The sequence below is a fragment of the Crocuta crocuta genome, unplaced genomic scaffold (genome assembly GCF_008692635.1).
Source record: "Crocuta crocuta isolate KB4526 unplaced genomic scaffold, BGI_CrCroc_1.0 scaffold193, whole genome shotgun sequence".
Lineage (NCBI taxonomy): Eukaryota > Metazoa > Chordata > Mammalia > Carnivora > Hyaenidae > Crocuta > Crocuta crocuta.
In genome coordinates this window covers 922,696-929,912 of record NW_027529624.1, presented here as the reverse complement: position 1 = coordinate 929,912, position 7,217 = coordinate 922,696, and the positions used below count along the sequence as shown (strand labels likewise).

Below are 7,217 nucleotides of genomic sequence, written 5' to 3'. Positions count from 1 at the left end.
TTATCAAGAGTGCTATGAACTAAATACGGGTGGCAGAGTATCTCCTCCAGATATGGTTGTTAGAGAAGAGTCCTCCAAGAAAGAGGTACTTAAGCTCAGATGTAGAGGACGAGGGAAAAGCCAGGCTGGAGAAAGTGTGGAGGGTGGAGACTACAGCAGCCAGCAACCACAATGTCATGGTGTGTGAAAGATGACTGCTAGGGAGTAGACAGTCCCCAAGATGGCCCCTAGTGAGTCTCACCTTCTGATACTCACACCCTTATGTACCTCCCTTTCACGTGTAATAGGGATGGTCTATGTAGCCAATAAAATGTTGCAAAAGTGAAGGAATAAGACTTCCAAGCCTAGGTCACAAAGGGCATTGCAGATTCTGTTGTGCTCTCTTGGATCACTCAAGCAGCACTACGGAGTGATCCACATGGCAAGGAACTGAGGCTCCTGCAAAAAACAAAGGGAATGAGCCACCTTGGAAGCAGGTCCTCTAGCCAAGCTTCCAGATCACTGCAACCTCATGAGACACCTAGAGCCAGAACCACCCTGCTAAGTCGGTTCTCAGCTCCTGACCCATAGACACTGTGTAAGGCATTAAATGTTGGTTGCTATCATTTATGTGAGCCCTGGGTAATTTGGCAAGAGAAGGTCAATGTCCCACTCAAGTACCCAGGCACAGCACAGACTCAACCTTTCTATACTTATTGTAATTTCCAGGCCCTCAGTGGATGAGATGGTGCCCACCCATGTTGGGGAGAGCCGGTTACTTCACTCCAGTCAACACCAACTCAAATGCTGATCACTTCTGGAAACACCCTCTTAGAAACATCCAGAAATCATGTCTAGCCAGATGACTCTGTATCCTGTGGCCCAATCAAATTGACACATAAACTTCACTATCACAAAGACGACATCTGGGTTTTCAGTTAAAGTAATGGGGTGGAAGGCAGTGCCATTCACCGAGATGGAGAAAACACAGAGGAATAGGTTGGAGGTAACAGAATCAAAAGAGAAAGATTAGCTCATCTCCCAGTTTTTATTACATTTGGGAGACTTTGGTACAACATGGCTATAATCATCAGACATGACATTAGATTCACCTGATCAACCCAGTTTTATTCAGTAGCCCTCCTTCAGCTACTTGGATCTTGGGACAGTACAGGATCTGCCTGTCCTTCTCCACCTCACAGGCAGCTGGGTGCCACAGTCCAGAGTTACCATGGGGCCATTTTTGCAATTGTATGGTTAGCACCCATTTCACTGAATTTTCCTTTCAGAATCCCAGTGGTCTGCTCATTAATAAAAGACACAATCTTGTGCCTTTAAGCCCAGTGATATCAACCTCTCCAGAGAGCGTAGCACTCACTTCAGCAGCATATAGGAGAAAACTGAAATGAATCAGAGAAGATTAGCATGGCTCCCTGCACAAGGATGACACGCAAACCCTCTAGAAAGTGTAGTATGATTCTTGATTTCAATGGATTTCTCTCATCCCTACTGCCCTGTTTGAGTTTCCTTGTGCTAAAGTCTGCATTGTTTAAAAATTGGTATCATAACTGTAAATCAAGAGCCAAGTCTTAATTGTGCTCTGGGTAATGGATTAATGAGAGCAAGTAAACAGCCGTATTATATACAGTAATTGATGAAGGGCAATGCTTTGTCAGGCTACATTAACAAATGAAGTAATTTCATAGATTTTAATGGGATTTGGTCGTTGTTCTTACTTGTTTGTTTGTCTTTTTTTTATAGCAGAATGGAGGTCAATCTGAGGACTTGCAATGAAAAAATTTCTTCTTCACTAAAAGTTATAGCGTGTTTCAACTTCAGATGATGTGCCCTGTTCTAAGGGATTTTTGGAGTAGAATAGCTCTTATCAAGTGTAGAATTATGTTGGCTGTCAGATGGTCTCAGAAAGGGTAGCCCCCAGAGTCAGGTCCCAGGGTCTGTCCCACCCCTCCTGGAAACTCTCAGACCACCTGCTCCCCCCACATCATATTGAAGATGTCAGGCTAGATCTCTAAACATCAAGCCTCATGACAGTTGTGCCTTGCTAGCCATTACTCCAACTCTGTCCCCAGACTATAAGTTCCCAGGAGCTTAGTGGCAGCCAGAGGAACTTACTACAATGGATCTTCCCAAGCACTCTGTACAGTGTCAATAAATGCTGGCTGCTATCACTCAAAAGAAAGAGAGGAAAAGTTACATATATGAAGGCAACTGTAGATATGGATGACACACATATTTATGAATGGAAAAAAGACCAAAGGAAGTACAACAAAACATTGCCAAAAGCTACCTCTGTGAAATAGGATAGCGCTTCATTTTTTTATTTTTTGCTTTTCAATATTTTCTGCAATAAACATGTGTTCATTCAACAGATACTTTTTGCATGCTTACTCCATATTAGGCATTGTCTAGGCACTGAGGGATATAAAGATGGAACAGACACAGTCCCATCCCAGAGGGTGATATCCAGTGTGGGGGACAGATAAGGACAAAGGGAGAGACAGCGCACAACTTCAAGGCCATCATCAATGTTACATATATCCCAGATCTGAATAGTTAGTAGATTTTTCCTGCAGATGAACCTACAGAGTCTTTAAAAAGGATGTCTTTTTAAAATTCATGTAAAACCATCAAATAGGGGCGGCCGGATGGTGTGCCTGGCTGACTCAGTCAGTAGAGCATGCAACTCTTGATCTCAGAGTTGTCAGTTTGAGCCTCATGTTGGGTGTAGAGATCACTAAAAAAAATATTTTTAAAAAAAACCATCAAATGGTGGAAGAGTAGCCATGAACAATTATAATGCAGTGAAAGACTGGTGATGGAAACACAAAAGGTATCATGTAAACATGTCTGAAGATGGTCTTTGGGAATGGGAGAAGCTTTCGATAGGAAGAAACATTTCCATCAAACCTGATAGATAAGAATTACTATTGCATTTATAGCCAGGGTAAAACAAAGTGCTTAAAAATTAGTATTGGCTGTTATTGAATGAATGGCTATTAAACATTGAATGTGAATGAATGAATGAATGAAAAAATGAATATAAGATTTTTAAAAATCAGAAAGATCAAATGACTGGTCCACTTACCACCAATGTGAGGAAAAAATCACAACTGGAAAAACAATTGCCCGACTTTCAGCCCAGAGTTGTTTCTTCAGTGTGGTCCACAGGCTAGTAGCATCAGCATCACCCAGANTCAAATAGGGGCGGCCGGATGGTGTGCCTGGCTGACTCAGTCAGTAGAGCATGCAACTCTTGATCTGAGAGTTGTTAGTTTGAGCCTCATGTCGGGTGTAGAGATCACTAAAAAAAATATTTTTAAAAAAAACCATCAAATGGTGGAAGAGTAGCCATGAACAATTATAATGCAGTGAAAGACTGGTGATGGAAACACAAAAGGTATCATGTAAACATGTCTGAAGATGGTCTTTGGGAATGGGAGAAGCTTTCGATAGGAAGAAACATTTCCATCAAACCTGATAGATAGGAATTACTATTGCATTTATAGCCAGGGTAAAACAAAGTGCTTAAAAATTAGTATTGGCTGTTATTGAATGAATGGCTATTAAACATTGAATGTGAATGAATGAATGAATGAAAAAATGAATATAAGATTTTTAAAAATCAGAAAGATCAAATGACTGGTCCACTTACCACCAATGTGAGGAAAAAATCACAACTGGAAAAACAATTGCCCGACTTTCAGCCCAGAGTTGTTTCTTCAGTGTGGTCCACAGGCTAGTAGCATCAGCATCACCCAGACTTATTAGAAATTCAGAATCTCAAAAAAAAAAAAAAAAAGAAATTCAGAATCTCAGACCCCATCCCAAACTCACCAAATCATAATTAGCATTTTAAACAGAACACAGGTGATTTGTGCACACACAGAAGCTTATGAAGGGCTAGGCTTGTGATTCACAGTCTCAACTGAACATTAGAATCACCTGGGAGCTTATACAAATCTAATTGCTCAGGATGGCTTGGTGGTTACAAGCACAAGTCCTGGGTCTCATTTCAGATTCTTTGGTTGATTAACTGTGTGGCCTTAGAGCAGATCCATGACTTTTGGTGGCTTGGTTTCTTCATCTACGTGGTAGGCAGCTACTGACCTGGTTCTCAAAGTTCCCAAAGGTTGCTTTCTCCTGGTATTCGTGCACTTCTGTAATCTCCTCCCCTGGAATGTGGGCTAGGCTTCATGGCTTGCTTCTAATGGACAGAATACAGAAAGAGCAATAAGACATCATCTCCAAGTTTAGGTAGCAAAAGCCTGTGACTCCTATCTTGCTCAATCTTGACTCTTCTCATGCATTCACTTTGACTAAGCAAGTTGCCATATTGTGAGCTTTCCTATGGAGAGACCCGCATGGCAAAGAACTGGGTCTCCCCATAGGAAAGCTCACAATATGGCAACTTACTTCATGGCAAGGGACTCTGGTCAACAACCAACAAAGAACTGGGGCCCTGAGTCTGACAGCCACAAGGAATGGAATTCTGCCAACAACCACATGACTTAGCTTGGAAGTGAGTTCTCCTCTAGTCACGCTTGAAGTCACTGCAGCCCTGGCCAACACCTTGATCACAGACTTACAAGAGACACTGAGCCCAAAGACCAGCTAAGCCACACCTGGCTGCTTGATCCACAAAAACTGTGAGAAAATAAATGTTTTGTTGTTTTAAGCCACTAAATTTTGGCTGCACAGTTAATAGATAACTAATATAATCCATAAAGTGGTAATGACAGCAGTATTCATTGATAGAGTTATTGCAAGATTAAATAATTGCCATGAAGTGCTTAAAACAGAGCCTGGCATGTAATAAATATCATATGCATTTTGCTGTTAGATATTATTAGAAAGCACTGATGCCCTTGGTACCTACTGACAAATGTTAAGTACTTTCTCTATCACTAAATGGTCCCAGCCCCCTCTGCTTCCTGAAAATTTCCTTCCCTAACTTCCTTGTCATCTGTCACTCCAAATTGGTGTCAATATGTCTGCTTCTGGGAGTTCCTCCTCACCCTGATAAAATAATAAATTAAATAAATAAATGTTTTCTGATCTGCTATAGACTGGGAAACTTGATAAAGAAACTTGTTATTTTTATACCTAACCCAAAAGTAAATAGGCCCTGATTCTGTTTCTGGAAAGTTCTCCTACGAGTACAATTAAAAGTCTTTTTTTTTTTAATACAGGGTGTTTGTTACCATCTTTTTGATGTCCAAAGACCCTTGTTGTTCCAGTGTCTCAAGAATGCTGTAGTCTGGGAGGCCATTTGATATAGGAGACATCCTCACATGTTTACCATGAGATGAGAACATTCTACATCAACTGTGTCACTCATTGCATCTGTGATTTTAGTCATGCCTAAGCTCACTTCCTCTTAGCCCTACCCAGGCTTTGTTGATTTCAGCAAACAATATCATTTATTTCAGCCAAACTATATCATATCAGTTTCTCAGTTTAACGAAATTTCACTTCTGTCATTTGCTGTCAAGAGTCCTAACGTATGCATAGGTATTAAGGGAGATGTGATAGACAAGATCCAACTGAGATCTGGAGAGTAAGGTGGCTGTAAGTGTGTGCAGGAGAAGAGAGAGGATTGGAAGACGGTTTAAGGCCAAAGGAACAACTTGTACGATAGCTTGGATTTCTCGAAGCGAGAGGAAGTAAGGCAGGTCTGAGGGCCAGAAACAAAGCAATGTGTCTGGAGTGCAGTACAAGGGGGAGGAAGTGTATGACACGTGAGAGGGACCAAAGCATGCCCCTCAGACACCAGGTAGAAGTTTGGGTTTGGATCTGAGGGCACAGGCCCAACACTGAAGAGTGTTAAGTCAGGGGTTGACAACCCGCAGCCCTGAGCCAAATCTGCCTTCTGCCCATTTTGGTAAACACATTTTTATTGGAACATGGCCAGAGCCACTCATGTACACAGAGGCCTCCATTTATGATGCAAACGCAGAGCTGATCAGTTGTAACAGAGACAGCATAGCCTGTGAAGACTAAGATATTGACCATCTGACTCTTTACAGAATAAGTTGCCAGTCTCTGTTTTAAGTGAATGGCTTCTAAGCTCAGACCTGCACTCTGCACAGATTCTGAATGCTGGTTGAGAATGTTTTGACAAAGGGCAGATCCGTGGTCACCTTTCCCTTCCTTGTACCCCAGCTGGGGCCAACGCTCAGCTGTCCTTGTATAAGAGATATTAGGGGGAGAGAAAGGAGGGGCTGATGGTTTGGGAGGTCCACAGACAGGTAAATCAGACTCTACAGGGGTTGGTTACATTTTCAATAAATATTTTGGAGAATAAGAGAGACAAAATAGAAATGCATTCTTTTCCTACTGTTGATACATCAGAAAACATGGCGGCAAGTTAAATACAAAAAAAAAATCTGGAGTTAGGGGCACCTGGGTGGCCTAATCGGTTAAGCATCCCACTCTTGATCTTGGCTCAAGTCATGGTTCCAACCCCATCTGGGCTCTGCACTGATGGTGCGGAGCCTGCTTGGGATTCTCTCTCACCCTCTCTCTCCCCCTACCCCACTCACACTCTCTCTCACAAAGTAAACTTTAAAAAAGAAATCTAGAGTTGGTTAGTAGTTTAAAACAAAACAAAAACCAAAAAGCCATCCCCCCGCCCAGGCCTGGCGTCTACTTATGCAATGACCCTCTCCTCACCAATAGTCTCTGTAGCAGTACAAATCTGGGGGCGGTGTTCTTTTGCCATCAAAGGAAGGAAAGTCACAAAGAGGTGGAAAAGACTCTGCTGGTCCCAAAAGCACAGTTGCTTGGGTCCTTCTCGGGTTTACTTAGGAGTAGTGCTTGCTAAGAAAACAATTATTATTCTCTAACTTTGGTTGGGAGTGGGGAGGGCGAGATAGAAAACGTGAAGCCAAGGGGAGTTGTTTCTTCAGGACAGCTGGCAGAGACTCAAAGTACAAAGTTGTCTACAAACTCTCGAATCAGTGTGAGACTTGAAAGAGAACTATGTGCTGGCAACGTGGGCTGGCCCGCCTTGCCAGAGCAGAATTGAAACCATACCTCTACCTCATGCAGACATCACCCAGTGGAAGGATGTTCTTATAAATCCCAGCCTGGAGGCCATCTCATCTGCAGCCCCCTCCCTGTTCCCCTTCTCTTTCACTCCTCAAACCAGAAGAACTTAATAAAAACAGAAGGAACACATCTCTCCAGAGCTTCTCTGAGCTGAAAGAAGTAGGGAA

General features: G+C 42.4%; 1 non-coding gene across 1 annotated transcript; it reads left to right on the top strand.

The window, feature by feature from the left end:
• The first annotated feature begins 1,349 nt into the window (after positions 1-1,349).
• LOC144229978 (U6 spliceosomal RNA) lies at positions 1,350-1,460 on the top strand. The gene has a single exon (XR_013334667.1). It is a non-coding gene; the product is annotated as a U6 spliceosomal RNA (small nuclear RNA).
• Positions 1,461-7,217: the final 5,757 nt, after the last annotated feature.